At 43.7% G+C, this 21,233-nt stretch overlaps 1 protein-coding gene across 1 annotated transcript in view; it reads right to left on the reverse strand.

The window, feature by feature from the left end:
- Nucleotides 1-21,233, reverse strand: part of LRRC1 (leucine rich repeat containing 1) — a 165,607-nt gene that overhangs the window by 143,014 nt on the left and 1,360 nt on the right. The gene's annotated exons all lie outside the window — the stretch shown is intronic.

The raw sequence follows: 21,233 nt of genomic DNA on the forward strand, positions 1-21,233 counted from the left end.
AAAAACTGAAGCTCAGTGATGGTAACTCTGAAAGAGCGTATGAACGTTACAGGGTCCATTCAACCCCAAAGCCCCCCATGCCAGTGTTTCCCACAGGATGGCCCCAGAACCAAAAGCATCAATCATCTGGGGCACTTGCGAACAGTTCAGATTCCTGAACTCACCTGCCATCCCCACTCCCATGTAAAGGATCAGAAATACTGGACATGGAGCTCTAGAATCCTTAGTTAATTAATTTTTGGGAAGAACTCCCCAGATGCTTCTGATCAAAAATCAGCCTGCCAATAATACAGAGAAAGGCTGCCCAGTTCTTTATTTAATGGATACACAAGAGGTATGGCTATGAGCCTGATTCATGTGTCGGCACCATTCAACTATCAGCTGCCAAACATGCACATCATTCTGTATAAATTGTCACTTAAGGGACTCACACCCCAGTGATTCCTCATCCAGAGTTTCTAGAGCTCAACTGGCTCAGAAAGAAAATAATGGCAGGATTCAAAGTCTATGTTAGCTTCTCAGAGGCCAATAGAAATAAATTGTACACTCACCTCCAAAAGATTAACTAAGGTTCTAATTAAAATATCTTGGGAAACGGGAAAATTTTAACTGGTAGCCCATTAATAAACACAGCATGTCTAGAAGCAAATATTTTTAAAAGTTTTTTTATTATTATTTAAAAGGCACAATGATGCAAAGAGAGGAAGAAACAGAGAGAGAGGAAGAGAGAGAGAGAGAGAATTTTCCATCCACTGGTTCACTCCACAACAGCCAGGGCTGGGCCAGCCAAAGCCACGGGCCTGGAACCCCATCCTGGTCTCCCTCATGGGTGACAGGCACCCTAGCCCTTGATCTATCTACTGCTGCTTTCCCAAGGGCATTAGCAGGGGGCTGGATTGAAAGCAGAGCAGCCAGGACTGGAACTGGCACTCTGATATGGAATGCTGGTATGGCAGGCAGCAGTTTAACCTGCTGCACCACAATGCTTGGAGACTAATTTTTAAGACTGTGCCAAATGCATAGGAAATCTGGCACATACTCCATCCAGGCCACGCTATGCAATCACCTGTATACCTCAGACCCTCATTATTGAGCGGGACAACAAATGTTATATCAGTACTTCACAGCCAACTCTCATTTTTCTCACAACTATGACATATTTCTTATACTTGAGACTTAGCTTTTAGTCATTCTCAGCCATCAAATGTACCTTGAAAGATAGATGTGCAAAAAAAACAAAGGTGGCATGAGGACAATCCCCAAAGAATTAGAATACAGTTTTGAAATTTGAGTAAAACCCACAAAGTGAGTAATCTGAAGGGCAAAACATTTGGATGTGTAAATGCCTTCTTATCTACTAATTAAACAAAAATCTCATGGTTACATCATCACAACTCATAGTTAATTCACTGAGGTTAAAACTAAGAAAACAGAATATAAATTTTACTGTCAATACAAAAACATTTTTTGATGCACACATTATTTTAGCAAACTAACCTGAGCTGAACCTTGTAAGAAAATGAATCAGAAATGGAAAAATAAGTGGATAAATAAAAGAAAAAAGGGGGTAAGGGAAATAAATGCTATGAATAAGCAAAAGAGGAAGTATTAATCAAAAAACATTCACCCCAGCCAAAGAGGCACACTGCACCCAGGGGAGAGGGGAGGCATGCAAGGGTTTTCCAAGGAGCTGGCAAGTTTTCTACCACAACCTGAAGCTCCCTTGAGCCACAGGCTTCAGATTACTATCATCACCTATTAGCTCCCACTGAAAAACTAATTAGCTACTTACTTAGTTCCTTATCTTTAGAACCTCCAAGCAGCTGGGATGACCAAGGTGGTAAGGGCATCCAGTTCACAAGCACTCTCCATTCCACCTCCCAACCCAGGCCTGGGGACCGGGGAGGTATCTCAGATCCAAGGGTATCAAACAGGCAGCCCACACAGCCAAACCCAACTAAATCCTTGACTCACATAGCCCACAGTGTGTTTTTTTTTTTTTTTTAATTGTTGAACACTTAGAAATCAGGCAACTTCACATAAAAACTCATTTCCAGGAAAAGGAGAAAAATAGAACAGCACTGACAGACAGTAACCTAGCAGTGCCACAGGGGGCAGCTGTCCTCTGTAGAAAGGGCATGTGCTTTGTGGTTTGCCATGGGTTTATCTATAGCTGGACCTCCCCCTCTGGCAATGTGCCAACTTGGCTGTGCCATGAGCGTTTGATTGTGTGGCTCCTAATGGGGCCGATCCACCCAAGCAGCAAGCATAGCAACGCCTGGGCTTCCTTAAGGGCAACAATCGCCACACCCAATGGCTTGTCACCATCCACTTCTGGCCACACCCTGGAATACTGGCCTCACCCAGAGCTGCTTCCTTTCTCTAATTTTCAACTCCAATATCCTGGATCTGGCCATGACCTCTCCCATGGCCTCACTCTCATTATTAATGGCTGTTCCATTTTCTGACTACTCATCCCTGGCTAGAACATGCCTTCCTCCTCTGCCCAGCGTGAGCAGCATCCCAAACACCTTTTTGTCAGACTCCTCAATGGCCTTATACCCTCTTATCCAGCTCCTAGAGCCACTCTTCTCTCCTAGCCCCATATGGTTAAGCACTCTGAGAAAAAAATGAATAAAGACACCATGGGGGGGGGGGGGGTGGCACCACCAAAAACCCATGCAAACACCACCAATGCCCATTAACTCCCTCTGCCTGTCCTTCTCGTCCATCTTTCCCACCCCAAAAGCAGCCATACTCAACTTCCACCTCCCTGACCCCAGCATACTGCTCTATCTCGTCCAGAACTAAGAAGCTAAAGTCACCAGGTTTGATTTATTCACATGCATCCTTCCCCTCTTTGCTCAGATTCTCAGAGTGGTCCCCAGTTACTGAAATTGAAAATCCAGCTTTTATGCTTGATGCCCCAACCACTGGACTCTCCACTTCAAATCCAGTCACCAAATGCTACCCTTTTGCCTTCTAAATATCACTCCTTCTTCAGTTTTGTTCCCTTAAATGCATTCACAAGCTGCCAACAGGGTCAGCTATGTAATGCCTGACAAAACATTCCTCCACCCTCAAAATAAAAGCCCAACTCCTTAACCTGCACACAAGGCCACCTGTGATGGGGTTCCTGCCCAATATTGATGCCCTCTCCTTAAACTCCATGCCTCCAACAATATTTTGCTCTGCTGTACTTCCTGACAGGATTCTGCTGCTAGTCCCGCAGCCCAGGTCTCATCATGATCTCTTATTTGCTCAGGTAACTGATTCCATCGCTGAACTCTGGCCCAAAGGCAGGTCTACACACCCACTTCTGCATCTCAAGTGCCTAATAACTCATGACACACAGCAGGCATTCTATGCATGTGAGCTGCAGGAAGCTCTCAAGGCCAACACCAGACAGGGTCTGATACATGAGTATATGGCATGAAAAAGCCCCAGCCTTTAGAGGCTGGTCGACCTGGACTGAACCCCAGCCGTCTTTTCTCTTAACAAGTGTTCAACCTCAGTTATCCCATCTGTAAAAGACAACTTAAAAAAAAAAAAAAAAAAAAAGGAAAGAAAACCATCCACATTTGGTTAATATAACAACCAAACAAAATCTGTGTAAGCACTTATCAGCATCTGGAATAATGTGGGGAGTTGACAGAGCTGCCACTGTTCTGTAAACACTGGGACTGAGGTTTTAGTCAACTGTCCCTAGAGGGAATGTATGGGCAGCTCAGGCCCTGGGCTTCAGAAACACTTTCCAGCCTGTTGGCCATTTTACTCCTCATTAACACTTCCACTAACAGGCTAGGGGGAGAGGAAGCCAGCTTCTGTCAACAGGACTAATGATGTGCTATCTTTCTGTGCTGCTGTTGACTCTCTGCCAGCAGGACTGCTGACTCAGCCCACACCGCCCTCTCAGGTAGAGGGCAAACAAATGCTAACACACAGGACTGGGGCTACCCACAAGGATCTCCTCCCCAGACAGACGCCAAGGCTGCCCTCCTGGCACCATCAGCCCTTGGAATAACTAGCCACACTGCAGCACCAGGAGGGAGTGGAGAGCCACAGGGAGAAATGTGGAAAGGTCTGAGTTTGATATATCTACATGATTCCAGACACACACAAATGTTTTCAATGCAGCAGATGCTTTGGGGGGCATTTCATGTGATTAAGGCACTCAATTTCTCAATGCCTGGCACATATATGAAATAAGTTGCTAATGACAAAGTGACAGGAAACAGATGCACAGCAAAGTCCCCACCCTGATGAATGTCTGGAGAGATATGTACCCTGAAAGCCTGGGGAAGCAGAAAGACATGGATGGATGGATGGATGGTAGACCTGGGAAGGCTTCACAGAGGAGGTGACATCTGCTTGGGAATAGAGTATTCCAAGCACAGCAGACAGCACTGATAAAGGCATGGGGGCCTGAAAAGCTGGGTCACAAAATTTAAACAAGTTTACTGCAATAGCCATTTTAATTTTTGTAATACCTTGTTTCCTTAGGCTTTTGTTCTCACAAAATCTATTCATATGTATAGTGAAAATAAAATCTAGGGAGAATGTCTGCAGTATAAGGTTTAAAAAAAAACACTTTGAGACAAATAATTTCTGCTAAAGGGTTTTCTGAGCAGATGGTCCCTGTGTTTTTGGCAGAAGACATGGGGTTAAAGGAGACACTTAACCTCTACTGATAGAGGGAAAAGTGTCTGGCAAGCATGGAGCAGGTTCTTTCTGCCCACCTGCAACAGTCACTGCAGAATGCTCACCCCTCACCCATTCCCACTGCCCACTGTAGAGGGGAAAACAAACACACCGTGAAGCCTGGCCTCACCTGTGGCCAGAACGGCCCTCTGATTCTGTCTATGCCTTTCATCTCTCCTTGGCATGTGACCACACAGGCAGCCACGGCAGGAGAAGGCCCCCGCAGCACAGAGAAGACCCACCACTGCCCAGCTGCTGAACCAACCTTAAAACCACCTGCCTTCAGGCTCCTGATGTGGGAGATAACAAACTGCCCCTTTCATTGAAGGTCAAGATTGTTGTTATTTACAGTCCCAAGTATCCCAAGTACACTCGGTTTGTCCGGAGCCCCGACCTTCCAATAAGAGGAAACTAAGAGTGAACTGAGACCATAAAAGGTAGCTGAAGCTTCTCTTGTACCACAATTATCTTGGACCAAACCTGAAAATTGAAATAAAACACTGTAGAATATGAGTAAATTTTTAAAGACTACCTAAAGAGCAAATATCTGGGAACAGTTAAGATACCTACATCCTAACCTAGTAAATGAGATACCCACATCTCACACTGGAGTATGTAGGTTCAATTCCCAGCTCTGGCTCCTGACTCCAGGTTCCTGCCAATGCAGACTCTGGGAGGCAGCAGTGATGGATAAAGTAGTTGTGTTCCTGTCACCCAAGTGGGTGTCACCCACATAGGATTGCATTCCTTATCCTGGCTCCAACTCCAGGCCAAGCTCTGGCTGTTGCAGGCATTTGGAGAGTGAACCAGTAGATGGGATTGCATGCTTGTGTTCCCATTCTCTCTCCTTCTCAATAAAAAATAATTTTAAGACATATTTTTTAAAATGTCCTTGGTTATATGTAACTTTCAAAAACATCTTTACACAGTTTTTTTATTTTCCAATAGTAAACTACTAAGGGGGTGGAGATGGACTAAAGTTGAAGAGTAAGAGTCTGATTAGCTTTGCTCCTGACTCCTAAATTATTTCAGCAAATCATTACAGTCACCAGAGACATGGGACATACCTCTGCCCACCTCTTGCCACTTCAGGATGAAGTTATCAAAAACCAAGGTATGGGGGCAGGCATTTGGTGCAACGGTAAAGACGTCACTTGGAATTCCCACACCCCATAGCAGAGTGCCCAGGTTAGAATTCTGGCTCTACTTCTGATTCCAGTTTCCTGCTAATGCACACCCTGGGAGGCAATGGTAATGGCTCAAGTAGTGAGTCCATCCCACCCACATGTGAGATACAAAATGAGTTCTCAGCTCCTGACTTTTGCCTGGCCCAGCCCCAGCTGTTGCAAGCATTTGAGGACTGAAAAAGCTGATGGGATAACTCTCTCCCTGTCTCCTTCCCTCCTCTCTGTCTCTGTTTTTCAAATAAATATTTTTTTTTTTTTTTAAATCAAGGTATGTGAATAAGTATAACATGCTATTAGGATACATGGGTATATTGCAAAATGCATATTTTCTATTAACTCTTATTAGCATTCATTTGTAGCAATACTGGAGTATTTACAGTTCTAGAAAGTACATTAGAACCTCTTTATAATATTGATGTGTATGACTAAGACTAAGACATGCCTTATTGGCTAATCACTTGATATCACACTTCAAGAACAGGAGCAAACAGTATAATAACTAAGTAATTATGAGCTGGATTATAATAGTAAAATAAATGATCTTGATATTCTTCAAAACTTCTACAATTTTCCCAAATAGATGTGGTTTTACTTTAAGAATGTTTAAGAAATCAACTGTAAGCCACTTCCTGATGGTAACAAGTACAGCACCAAAAGATGAGTGCTACTAATCTTCTCTCCAAGACTATGCTTGGATGAGTTCATTAGTATTTGGTGACCTGATTCTTAAAATGATATTTCAGCTCAGTGCTTTTTCCTAATGATGCAAAAATAACCTGGGGTCATGAGTATCTTATTTTCTCCTTCACAGAACAGATGCAACTCCTGGCTCCTCAGGTGGCTGTGGGTGGTAGGGAAACCACATTTGACCTCAAAGCAGAAAAACCTAGTGGTCACCAGCCCTTGAACCAGACTGCATCAGTTCAAACCCTAGCCATATGTCTATGGTGAGTTACTTAACATTTCTGTATGATGGTGTCCTCATCAGTAAAACAAAGCCAGTTATGTAGAAGGAGGCCATGGCTGTTGTGAGGATTAAATGAGCTAATCATGGGAAGTGCTTAGAACAGATTGAGGCACACTGCCAAAATGTTGGATGTCTTTATTGTAATTCTCATTACCCAGGCTTCCTCTCCTCAATTCCAGGTCTCATAAAAACTTCCACCATGACCAACTCAAGTACTTAATTCCTACACTGCTATAATCCCTCTTCCAGTTCTTTGTAAATCAGTAAGTGGTTCTGCCAACCCCCTAGGCTGATAAAATCTACATTCTGCAGGTATCGTCCACTTTACTCCCAAGAAATACCTCACTGCTTACTGCTACCACCCTGGTCCAAGTCACCATCTGGAATCTTTTAATAAAAGCCTCTTCTCCCAGTCTCCCCACTTCTTTTGTCCCGCCCCCTTCAGTCTAATCTCCAACCAGCAAGCACAGTGATCTCTAACATAAATCAGTTCTCTTATGGGCTTCCGATAAGCCATACTTCGACTGATATGAAAATCCATCCAAAATCCTAGTCAGGGTCTCCAAATCTGAGCAACATCTTCCCAATGGTAGGAAACCATTCCTACTGCCCTCCCTGTCACACCAAGTGCGGCAGCCACAGTGGCCTCCTTTCTGCCCATAAACTCAGCAGTCTCATCCCCAGGTCTTCTCCAGCACTCACTTCATATTCACATGGCCGCCTCACTCACTCTGGTGCAAATGGCACCTCCTTGGAGAGACCCTCTTGGGTTCAAACGGAAACCTCCATTCATAGCACTGGCCACTATATTCCCCTGTTTGGTTTTCTTTCTAGCTTTTATCTCTCGCTGAAATTTGTATGGCTTATCTGCATCCAGGCTATCGCCCTTCCTGATTCTGGATGCTTCAGAGGACTGAGATGCTATCTGCCTGGCTAGGTAGAACAGTGCCTGAAGCGCAGCCAGCAATCAATGAACACACGGAGCACACGTGGGCAGGAGGAGGGAGGGTCCATCAGGATCCAGCCAAGACCTGTCCTCAGCCCCCATTCCTGAACTGAGCTGACTCTGAAGACTGACACCAATGCCATGCCAGAGAAGCCATCTCTCCTGCTGTCGCCTTCCATTCTCACATACCCCTTGCAAAGCCACCTCAGTCTGACACTGACCCACAGATACTCATAATGGTCAGTCCCCAGACTAACTTTTCTAAAATTCAGTCTCATAAGTACACAAATCAACCCAAAGCAAACAACCACCACTGAATTACTTATTTGATAACATCAGAAAAAAATCCCAGCCAGATTGCCCATTTCACCTTCCTTCTAAAAAGCCAGGAACACACACGGATGAAAAGAATTCAGTGTTCAAAGGTTGTTGGGGGTGTTACATGTGCTTTAACTAAAAAAAAAAAAAAAAAAAAAAAAAAAAAAAAAAAATCTGCTGATCTTCCTCCCTTTAATTGGTTCTGGGAATCAACAACTGACCACAGGAGAGTTAAGTGTTTGGAACAGCTTCTCCATATTATCAAATCTTTGATTATAATGATTAAACCTGGACTTGCGGTTCTACCAAACCTCACCACACAACCTCACAGAGCATGCGCGTGACTGTGCCCCCACCACCACCACCACCACTCTCTCCTAAAGTCTGTACTGGGGCATCCAGTCATAAAATTAGCATGTGAGAAGGTCACATCACTCACACCCTCCCTTCATCACTCAGATTAGGGAGTTGGGCAAGGACGAGAACCCAGGGCTGACTCCCAAGCCACTGATATTTTTACTCCCTCACTGTGCCATCCAGACACACAGGACTGCAGACAGCCCAGTTTCTCTTGGTGTAGTCGTCAAGCTCTTGCCTACAGATCTGGTCCAAACCCATTTCTAAACCTACTCTCCCAAGGGCTTTGAAAAGGTCCCCAAGAGTGCCTTTCAAATATGTATTCAAAATCTACTGGGCGGCATCCACCCATCAGGCAGCCAGAAGGCAAAGAAGAAAATGATGCGCGGGTTTAAGGAACTAGCTTTCTGATGAGGGACAGAGACAATTGCAAAGAGGCAAGAGTAACCTCAGAGGTGTCCCCAGAACACGGACCAAAAGGCTTCCTCAAGAATGTCTCAGTGCTGTCCAGTAAGATGAAGAGCAGTGAAGGCAAAGAAATGGGGAAAGCACAATACTATTGGTAGAATAGTGAAAATGAAGACTTGGAAGCAATGAATAGTCTACAGCTAAGAAACTAAGGGCAGTTAACAGTTGCTGAAACACAAAATTCAAACTGGAAAGACAGGAGATAAAATGGGAGGGGTAGACACAGGGCAAGAATGTTGCCAAACTGTACCCTGTAGGTGTCTGGAAGCCACTGCCACAAGCTCTCATCATCTGTGTGTCTTGGAGCACTCTGGCGACTCGGGGGGGCAAGGATGAAGGAACCTGTGTCTCTGTCATGAACACTCAGTACTAACAACATGCTCAGATTGTACAGGGTGCTTTCTGCCAGACACAGATCTCCACATTGTATACACAGTAACACATTTAATCTCCTCACTATCTCATGAGCTGGGGGTTATTACCACCTTCTTTGTGTTGCTGAGCAAACTGAGGCACACTGAGGGCCAATTAATTAACCAAGATGTTCAAAACTAACCACTATGCCTCTTCCAGTAGAAGAGATGGAAAGAGGGGGAGAAGCTAATGCTCAGGCTTTGGGGCCACACCACCCTGCCCTCCTGCTGCAGAAACAGGACTACGTACTCCAAGAGTGAGAGTCTGTGTGCCATAACATCATTGTGTCACCTTGCCAAAGCTGACTGTGTGCAACGCCCTCACCCTCCCCAGCCCATCAGGGCCCAGCTGCTGTGAAAGCCAGAGTCCTGCTTTCCTATACCTCAACTTCATGGAGTCACCTCCACGGATTTACTGCAAGCTGGGTTTGTGCACCCGAGTGGCAACTGATTACATTAAAGATTCCAGAATGCTCAACTCTGAATAAAGACTGCAGGCTACCTGAAGGCAGGAATTACAGATCAGCCTTCCCGAGACCTGGCAGAAATTCCTGAGCAACTGACCAAAGCCAGCCAAAAGACTTTTCCAGGCCAGTGGGAAAGAACTGCAGACACGGATAACAAGAGCCTGTACAAAGGCTATTCTCCCAGCCCTCACAAGGATCATAGGACTTGAGTCAGGAGTTGGCCTTGTGCAGCCATATCGTCATTCTCCTTTGACACATCACTTTACCTCTTAAGTTTTCTCAACTGTCAAGTGGCTAGGTTTCTACCATCTTAAGGCCTCCATTCCACTCAAATTAAAAAAAAAAAAAAAAAAAAAAAGCAATGTTGACAACTTACCAGTAACCATTAAAATTACTAAATCTCATAATACTCTTTAAAAATTTAGCAATTAGGCATCTTGAAATTCACCTTAAAGAAACATTTGGCAGTAGGGGGCATTTAGCCTAGTGGTTAAGGCACCTGCATTCCACATTGCAGTACCTGGCTTCCATAATTGGCTCTGGCCCCTTACTCCAGCCTTCTCCTAATGTAGACCCTGGGAAACAGCAGTGATGACTCGAGTAATTTGAGTTCTTGCCATTCATATGAGAGACCTGAACTGAATTCCCAGTTCCTGGCTCTGGCTTTGGCACATTGTGCATTATTTGGAGGAGTAAACCAAAGTTAGCAGTGTGTGCACTTGCTTGTTCTTTCCTCCCAGCCCCTGAAATAAGTAAATCAATAAGGAACTCAGCTGTTCAAAGTAGTATGTACAAGAACACTTAGCCCTCCATGGTTCATCATTGCAAAGAATGAGAAACAATTTAAACATCCAGTGTGGGGAGCAATTCGGACTATACTGTTACTGGAATTAAGATTTATTCTATGCATCTGCTCTCCCACAATATGGCGCTGGGAGAGAAGTAAACAGCTTCTACCCAGCTGCCTCTCACCAACTTGACAAGCTGCAGGAGCTGCTCCTGATTGGAGGAGAGCGGCGTGCTCGGCGTGTGGGCAGCCGAGTTGGGATTGGTGGAGAGGACTATATAGGAGGAGAGAGACGGCATGGTGGTGTGGGTTGGTTGGAGAGTGCGTTGGAGAGTTCGCGGGGAAGTTCGTTACTTCGTTCTTTCTCATTTCTCTACTCATTCTTGCTTTGGGAGTTTGCTGTTTACTTATTCTTACTTTACTATAGAAAGGACTTGTAAAAAAAGGGAACAACAAGCGCCCAGTCCGGTGCGGCTCCTCCGCGTGCGGAGGAGCAGCAATCCAGCAGCAGGAAAATGATTAAAAAAAAAAAAAAAAAAAAAAAAAAAAAAAAAAAAACCTGATGGTATATCCAATACAATAGAATACTTCCACACTGGTGTCAATGCTATAATAATACATCTCTAAACACTGAATGGAAAAATGTCCAAGATACACTGTTCAGTAAGAGCAAGCAGCAAAGCAATTCACATAGAATCCTTTTTAATAATAAACATATAAGATGTATAAATCCCTATTATACATTATTTTAGAAGAATGGATGTGGGGCTGATGTTGTGAGGCAGTGAGCTAAGCCCTCATTCATGAAGCCAACATTCCATACAGAGTATAGGGTTGAGTCCTGGCTGTTACATTTCTGATCCAGCTACCTGCTAACTTTCCTGGGAAAGCAGAAGATGGCCCAAGTGCTGGGTCTCTGACACAAAGACCATGATGGAATTCCTAGCTCCTGGCTTTAGCCTGGCCCAGCTCTAGCTGTTGCAGCTCTTTGGGGAATGAACCAGCAGATGGAAGATCTCTTTCTCTCACTCCCTCTTTCTCTGATGCTCTGCTTTTCCAAGAAATAAATAAATATTAAAAAAAAAAAAGAGAAAGAAAGAAAAGAATATTTTAACTGTTCTCACCACAAAGAAATTATGAGGGAGCCAGTGCTGTGGCACAATAGGCTAGGCCTCTGCCTGCAGTGCTGGCATCCCATATGGGCCCCAGTTATGGCTGTTGCACCCATTCGGAGAGTGAATCAGTGGAAGGAAGACCTTTATCTCTGCCTCTCAAATAAATAAATAAAATCTTAAAAACAATAAAAGAAAGAAATGATGAGTATGTGAGGTGATGGGTATGTTAATCAACCTTATTTTCTCATTCTATATTGTATACATGTATCAAAAATGTCACCCATAACTCTGTATGTCAGCAAAAATAAAATTTTAATTTTTTAAGTAAAATTAATGTTTCAGTGTGGTAAAACAGAAAAATGAATCTGCACCCACAGCCCACACCCTCCTGTCTGCAGGGGCTCCCATGGGGAAGGGAGCACCTTGATCCCACCTCAGCCTTCTGGACATCATCCTCTCTGCCAGAATCCTCAGAGCAACACTTTCAGAGAATACAGGGAAACTTCTTGTTTTCTTTCTTTGAATTATTTTAAGCATCTAACACATAGGACTTCTGTAATCAGATAAAAACAAAAGGTGACACTGCAGCCCAAGGTCAGGCCAGTGGCACTAAGAGCAGGAGCCTGGAGGTATTTATTCAGCATCTCTAAGTCAAGAAAAGCAGTTAGAGCCCCAGTCATGTGCTGAAGGGTTTGGAAGCCACTTTCTGGCCCTCACAACTGCTCATCTGACTCCATCTCCTGGTGCCCACAAACCAGCTGACAGCCCTTCCTGATCATCTGTTCCTAAGAAGCGGGTGTGGGCTGTAGAAAGGAAGGTGGCCACAGCGGCCAGGGCAGACAGGGTCCTCTCCATGTGGCCACAAGGGAATCAGCCTAGAGCACGCTGTAATTAGGTGTGACACCTCCTTCCACATACACAAAATAAATCCATTCCTTGGGGTTCCTGGAAACAAAAATACCAAATTTCTTCCAACTGAGATAAATTCCCTGGGATCTACCAGTGAAAGTCTCAATAAAGAAACTCTCCAAAATAATGGTGTGGGAAGAAATTTAAATATTTCATCTTATTTCTAGGAGTCTAAGATACTTGACGCTGCTACTGAAATTTAACATTCCTGTCCATTAAAAAGCACCCAAGAGAGTTCAGGGACAGCCAGATGCTTCATCTAAGCATTTACCATGATGTAGCCCTCCATGATCCCACCCTCCTTCATAAAGATGTTAGGAAGCAGAGGACAAACATTTCTAGCCGTGAGCTGTGGGAGTCCTAGAACAGGTGGACTTTCCCCTGCCTTCTGTGAGCACATCCAGGAACCTGCAGGATGCACCGCAGTCCAGAACAACAAAATGCAATGTCTCTGCTCCACAGCACAGCAGGACCAAGTTTGGGATTCATCACCCCTGCAAAGAGAGGTCTACACTGTTGTTTCTTATACTCTGGTGTAAATATCAGCACTGCCTCACCCCCAAAATTTCATGCCTGTGATAAAGTGTTCATTTTAAGGAAATCTCAAGTGCCTGCTGATCACAAGCAGTTGAGAAGTTCTGCAAATTCTGGCAGAGAGGATAACCAGTTAGAAGGCTGAGGTGGGTTCAAGGTGTTCGCCTCTCTCTGGAAGATACTGGGAAGAAGGGAGGGTAGACTGCGCACAGACGCAGGTTCGTTTTGCAGTTTTACCACACTGAAAGCATGACTCAGTAATTGACAATTCTAGAAGAGTTTCATTAAGTTGTTTCACTTCTTAAATATGTGAGCTACTTTTAAGAAAATCACTGTCAGCAATCAGTTCACTTCCAAGTTACTCTAGAATAATAAATATTCCCCCAAGTATTAGTCTTTTTGAAGCATCATCAGAGGATGATGAAACTAACATTTATCGTATAGTACACACATAAGTTCATTCATATTACTCTGGAAAACAGCGCCTACAGAGATACTACTATCACTCTGACTACATTTTTTATAGTTTTTTTATAAATTGATGGTCACATTTTGCTGAACAAATACACCCTTAACACACCTGGCTGTCTGTCCATCTTTCCCCCAAGCCAATCCCTCTACACAAAGCTTGCCATGTTTTAGTGAGAAATTTACAAACTGCACACAGGCACAGGCCATAGTCAAGGAAAATGCGTTCACACAAAGGAGGCAAATGCCCTATACCTGGTATCCCAAAAGTATTTACGAAGCACCTCAAATGGTTCAGCACCACATAGAGGGCAGCATATGGCACATCAGAAAGAGAATCATAAGGAAGGGCAGAGAGACCCCAGTATTAAAACCTTTGGTGAAGCCAACTCCCTGTTCATCCCACAGGCACTCTATGGCTTTCTCTGGACTAGACCTCTGCTAGCAGCTCTTGCCTGGTCTCCACCACTCTACCCTCTCCTCTGCCCCAGATTTACCTTCCCCAAGACCTGGCTGTACTGCCCCTCTTGCTTAGACGCCTTCCAGGAGCCACCCCAGCTAAGGGATGGAGTTCACTGCCTCAGGAAAAATGGGCCCTGTCTCCAGGATCTGGCTGTAGGCCCTTCTCCAGTTTTCTAACCACTCAGGCATTCCCCAACCTCTATGCCTGGATAAGGTGGCTTTGGGTAACAATGACAATGACGTGTTTTTTCCTCCTTTCAGTCTGGTTTGTGTATCACCACCACTAAAACCTCCCCCTCTGCTCCTCAGAGGGTGTGCTGTGCCTCAACACTGAATTCTGCAGAGGCAGCCTCCTCAGTGTCACAGCCAGGCTCCCAGGCAGGCAAGGCAGCACAGCAGGGAACGCCCACAGGAGGCAGCAGTCAAATGCTCTCTCCAGAATAACCTACGCTAAGCCTCTTCAACAGACCTCTCGCACCAAGTTTACGTCACTCTCCATTTCTACGCGGGCAATACTGGATTTAGAATGGCTAAAGTGGGTTGTGGGTTGTTACTCAGTGTTAGAGAACTGATATAGGCAAAGCACTTAAAGCAATGCTTGGAGTACACTTTTTTTTTTTTTTTACAGGCAGAGTGGACAGTGAGAGAGAGACAGAGAGAAAGGTCTTCCTTTGCCGTTGGTTCACCCTCCAATGGCCGCCGCGGCCGGCACACCGCGCTGATCCGAAGGCAGGAGCCAGGTGCTTCTCTTGTCTCCCATGGGGTACAGGGCCCAAGGACTTGGGCCATCCTCCACTGCACTCCCGGGCCACAGCAGAGAGCTGGCCTGGAAGAGGGGCAACTGGGACAGAATCCGGCGCCCCAACTGGGACTAGAACCTGGTGTGCTGCCGCTGCACAGCGGAGGATTAGCCTAGTGAGCCGCGGCACCGGCCGACAGTCATATCTTAATAAGTCGTGGCTATTTTGATTAATATGCCACAGATATTCACTAAACGTTTCTTGATCAAAGTCCTCTAATCTCCACTAACCCGGAGCAAATTACATCTGTTCTAAATCTCAGTTTTCTCACCTTTATTAAGTGCTGGGGATGAGGTAGGGGGAGAAGGAAGGAGCTTGGACCAACACAGAAAACAATGAAGAGCTAAACTTAAACAGCAACAGGATAGCTAAGAAAGGAGAAAAAGCACCTTAAGGGGAAAATTATCCACTGGACTCCCTTTCCCCTAAGCAATTTTAACTAACTTCCCCTAGACATTTTTTTTTTAAATAATTGATCTTTTACTTGAACATAATGTATCAAAGGGATACCTGCACCACCATGTTTACAACAGCACTGTTCATAATAGCCAACATTTGTTATCAACCAGGGTGTCCATCATCACATGAATGGATAAAGAAAATGTAGTGTGTACAAACAATGGAATATTATTTAGCTATAAAAACGAACGAAATTCTACCATTTGCAGCAAAATGAACACAACCAGAGGACACCATATGAGTGAAATAATCCAGATACAGAAAGACAAACACTGCCTGTTCTCCCTTGTATGTGGGTGCTACAATTTAAAAAAACAAGAAGAAAAAATAAAAATAAGTTTGTGTGTATCAGTCTTGTTGCAAATATGGTTTTATAAAACTTTGTTTTATAACTTTGTCAAACCAATGGTTAAGCATATTATACTGCTAGGGCCAGCGCTGTGGCATAGTAAGTTAAGCCTCTGCCTGTAGTGCCAGCATCCCATAAGGGCACCAGTTGGAATTCCACCTGCTCCAGTTCCAATATAGTTCCCTGCTCATGTCCTGGGAAAGTATTGGAAGATGGTCCAAATGCTTGGACCCCTGCATCCATGTAGGAGACCTAGAAGAAGCTCCCAGCTCCTGGATTCAGATAGGCCCAGCTCTAGCCATTGTGGCTATCTGGGGAGTGAACCAGCAGATAGAACACCTCTCTCCCTGTATCTCCCTTTCTCTGTTTGTAACTCTGCCTCTCAAATAAATGAACCTTTAAAAGAATGTTTTAGGGGCCAGCACTGTGGTGTAGCAGGTAAAGCCACTGCCTGCAGTTCCGGCATCCCATATGGGCGTCAATTTCAGACCCGGCTATTCCTCTTCCAATCCAGCTCCCTGCCATGGCCTGGGAAAGCAGTAAAAGATAGACCCAGTGCTTGGACCTCTGCACCCACAAGGGAGACCTGGAAGAAGCTCCAGGCTCTTGGCTTCAGATCAGCCCAGCTCCAGCCACTGGGGCCACTTGGGGATTGAATGAGCAGATAGAAGACACCTACCTCTCTTTTTCTCTCTCTTTCTCTCTCTTTCTCTTTCTCTTGTTCTCATTCTCATTCTCTCTCTCTCTCTGTAACTCTGCCTTTCAAATAAATAAATCTTAAAAAAAAAAGTTATACTACTATAGTTTTAAAGATCTGTTATTACTTTAAAATTTACTGTATATGTGTGAAGTGGTCATTTTTCCATTCAATTACTGTTTATAGCTGCTCTATATTGTTACTAAACTAGGGTCTTTTTGCTTTTTACTTGTTAAAATTCTTATTCAGTGAAGTTTTAAGCCTTTTTTTACTGTAATGTAAACTTAAAATATGTCATCTCAAAAACTAAAAAAAAGAAAGAGAAAGGAAGAAAGGCGGGAGGGAGGGAAAGGGGAGAGAAGAAGGGCATGTCATTATGTTCTTAGGATTGTATCTACAAGTCACATTGAAACTGTTAAAAACTAATTAAAATAAAATGTTTTTAAAAATAATTGATCTTTTATTATAATGTTATAAAAGTATGTTCAAACATAAATTATGTATGCCCTTCCCTATACTTTATAAAACTATAAACATTTTTAAAGTGTAATAAAAATAAAAGAGAACTCAAAGTTAATTTACCATGACAAATAATGAAGACGCAATTCTGCATACACTGCCTGGTTGCTCAGAATATATTAAGCATAACACGGCACGGGCCCCTTGCCTTTGCCTTCTGCATGCCTCTGCCACATGGGCTCTGTGACCCTTCAGCTACCCATCACTTTTCTCTAACAAACTTTCAGAAAACCTTTGCTCACAAAACTTCCAGCCATCATCTCACCCTAGCACATTATTTCTATAATATGCTCATTTCTGTTCTTCCCTCATTAGCTTGACTAGACAATTAAAAGAGTGTTCAAACATAGGCAATAAAATCTTAATGATACTACCCAATTATAAGTCAGCTCGATGTTACACATTGTAATTTTTAAATTATTAATGAAATAAGCATTAAAATTTAATTCTGGTTTAAAAAGAAAACTTAATCTCTCAGGAAAATGTCTTCAAATCCAAGTTTAAGAAACCCTTTTGGTATGTAATAAGAGCTGTTGTTACAGTGTGTATATATAACTGAAGATATCTCAGATCTAACTCTGTGCTGACGTTTCGAGTGCTTTATGCACAAAATTGGTTGAATCTCTAGAATAATCCTATAAGGTAACTAAACTCTAAAATCTGAGGAAACCACAGGTCAAAGAAAGTGTGCAATAATGGGACAGTGTTTTGAAATATCTGAAACCAGAACCTCTGCTCTCTACCCCGTCAAGACAAGTCCTGTGGGAAGAATCACTATGTTCCTAATGTATATTTATAAAATGCATGAAATTTGTATACCTTAAAGTTATTTTTTTTAAGTTGGGGTGGGGGTCCTGAAGAGCTCTGGCAGAAGGCATCCAGCCATGGTCAATGTGAGTCCAGGTAAACCAAGCAAGTTGGTGAGGGAGACTGACAGACGAAAGGCAACATTTTGAAAGAAGTCAAGATATGGTGACAGGACCCACAGACAGAAGGAAGGATCAAAGCTAAGTCCCTGGACCTGTGAGACAGGAAGAATGACCCTTCACAGAACTGATGGGAAAAGAAGCCAGTTAGGAAGACAAGACCTAAATTGAAACATGGTGAATTTGAGACAAAAGGGACTTATTCCAAGTGGGGATGGACATCCTCTTAACAGATCACAGTGGGCGATTGTAGACAATATGTAGACAATATGCTTACAATGCATTAAAAAAAAAAAAAAAGATTTCAGAGATAAGGCGGTCAAAGTTGCCCAGCACAGAAGGGCCAGAGAACAAAGACTGGTAGATGTGGCCACTGAATTCTAAAAGAAGACTCTGTGTCTTCTCTAGTTTCAACAGACTTGTATACAAAACTCAGACCACAGCAGGGAGAATTACAATGACTAAGAAACAAGGGCAGCCTCCCCTTGACAATACACATGAGGACTCATTCATGCAACAGCATTTGAGTGCCTATACTATACCAGTACTGTCCTGAATTCAGCCTTGAACACCCCACCTTCATGGAGTTGACATTGCAGTAGGAGGAACAGAGCAAATAATCAAGTATGAGGGACTTCCAAAAGGTGTGGCAAAATGGAAATAAAAAAATCCATTCCCTTTGGTGCAAGAAATTTTGAAATCTATGAAGCTTTTTCATAATATGCATTTTCCATGGGCTCCTCAAAGACCACCTCACTCCTGTAGTTAGTCTAGAATTAGGTGGCAACACGTGATCTAGAGGATAGGAGAGAAAATTAAGCAGGATATGAGAATGAGGAATGATGGGAAAAGAAAGGTATTTGAGATAACATTATCTGGCGAACTCTAAGAGGTGACAAGATGAAACTATTTTAAGCTATGAAGCCTTGGGCACATTAAAACATCTGCTGCCTAAGACACTAAGCACTTTCTTGGAGCTACAGAGCTCACAATGAAAACAGACTTATTCAAAGTAGCTGCAAATTGGTATATACCAAGGAGACAGCCAATGGCATTGGAAGCAATGAAGCAAGGAGCCTGTAGGGCAGGCAAAACGAAACAACTTCATCATACAGATGTCTATTTCTGAATCCCTTCCAACTGGAATATTCTGTCTATGCTGGAAAAGGATGGATGCAGGAGCAGTGGCATGCTCACAGGAAGAGAAAAAAGCAGAGGAAGTTTGTTTTATAAGCTGCAGCGACAATCACTCAAGACATAAATAACTGTTTATTGAACAAGACCTACTGATGCCAGTGTATGTGCTCACAAGAGAGAATACAAACCAGCCAGCACTTCAAACAGGTTGGAGTGAGACTGTCTCTAATAGTGCAAGTCTCAAAAGGATCCAACTGCAGAAAGCAGGGCAATGGGATGGCGATGCTATCACCCTGTGGCCAAGCTAAAAATGAGAGTTGAGAAGCTCTCTCTGCAGGACAGCAGTGGAGAAGCTGTCACAAGCCTGAGCCACCAGTAAGCATGATAAAGCACAAAGATTAGACTGAGAAAGTAACCATCACTCCCTGTGAGCAGTCTGATTAACTGTGCCGCCCTCTCCACCCCACAATCACTACATCTGTATTAGAGTCATCGGCCTCCCCACACAGCTGTGAACAGCTCATGGGAATCACACCTAATCTCTCTATTCCCAGTAACTAGTAAATAGAGGAGGACAAATAAACGTTTGATGAGGCCAAGTCTTAATGACCTAAGTAAAATTGAAGGAGCTAAAGAACTGAAGGTTTGATGAGTGTAAGAAAAGGAATAGGCCAGATTCCTTCTAGTTGTTTATTGGGATCAATACCAGTTGGCTGACAATTGAACGCACGAGGTGACCAGCACCTGCACCTAACTGACTGGCTAGCAGTGAGAAAGTTATTTCAACTCTGAGTCTCAATTTATGAAATGAGGATACTGGAGGAAATCAGAGGTTGCAGATCTTTCAGAGGAAAGAACGTAGCTGTCATTCTCCTGGCCTGGAGAGAGGATCTGACTTTGCTGTCGGGGTAGGGGGTGCAGGCTTCCGCCTTGGCTGTGCTTCCAAACAAATTACAGGAGGAGAACACACAGCTGGTACGGCCGTCTGTCAGCAAGAGAGACTCACAGGTGATGGGGCAGGTAAGGAAATGTGTTTGGGGAAGTGGCAGGGCAGTGATGAGCAGTGGTAGTGCATTACAACAACTGACCTCAGAGCCAAAACAACAGATAGCTCTCGAAAACAATGTGAATGGAAGGAGCAACTGTGATTGCCAGGTGTCTGGCATGTACACACCCAGGCACCCAGACGGGGGAAAAACAGGTAGACTTTACACAACCTAAAAATGTTAATACTAATTTAAGAGCTGTGAAAGTAGTAATTACTCCCCAAACAAGACCATCTCTAGCCTTTGAAAAGCTTGCTTATTTACTGTTTTTACAGAGTGCCATCAGACTGTATTCTGAGTCTTTGAGAAGTTTCTATTTACAATCGTAGAAATACCTGGCACTTCCAAAACCCCGAATTTCCCATGCCAAATTGAATTCCCCAACACTACAAGAAAACCCAGCAACTGCAGAAAGGAAAGAAAGGCTAATCCAGTCAAAGGAAATCCTCCAGTTCCACAAAAGAAAACAAACAAATACCACAACCAGCACGGAAACATCTCTAGCTGAATAACACACTCGATCTTTAATAACTTCATGCTGAAGCCCTTAAAAAGTATTAAATTACACGTTCTATATTTCAATGCCTAAAATTACACAACTTAAAGCAGTTGAGTGAGCTTAGGACTTAAGTCAAACTTAAGGAAGCAAAAGGCCAGTGAAAACCATGTGTTTGAAAATGTCTGCAAAATAATAAATGCCTGAGGGAACTGGATGGCTTTTCTGCTTCTAAAATAAATAAAGCCCGGTAGAGGGGCGGGAAGAGGTGATTTGCAAAGATCCTAGTGAGGATAATCTATGTGATTACACAGAGCAAACCATCCAATCAATTCCACATGAACCAAGGAAAGTTAATCCAAGAACAGCAACAGTACTTGAAACGATGAGGGAAAACATACAGTGCTGACTTTTCACACACTGTCAGCGCTGAAGAACATGTCAGGTCACTCTAACTTGCCAGAACGAACCACTCCTGTCTGTGAAAATGGCTTGGATTGTGTTAACTAAAGGACAAGCAAGATGTTTCGTTCGGGCCTTTCAGATCCCCTCCCCGACTCCCAGAAGCCTCCCTACTTCCTGCACACCTTTCGGTTACTTTCTACACGCTGACTTCCTGCACACACACTACCTTCCTCCTTAAGGGTGAGTAAAGCTTCGGTCCCCAGTCAAACTCGAAGGTCAGAAAGAAGTCCGCAGTCCCCT

The sequence above is a fragment of the Oryctolagus cuniculus genome, chromosome 5, assembly GCF_964237555.1.
Source record: "Oryctolagus cuniculus chromosome 5, mOryCun1.1, whole genome shotgun sequence".
NCBI lineage: Eukaryota > Metazoa > Chordata > Mammalia > Lagomorpha > Leporidae > Oryctolagus > Oryctolagus cuniculus.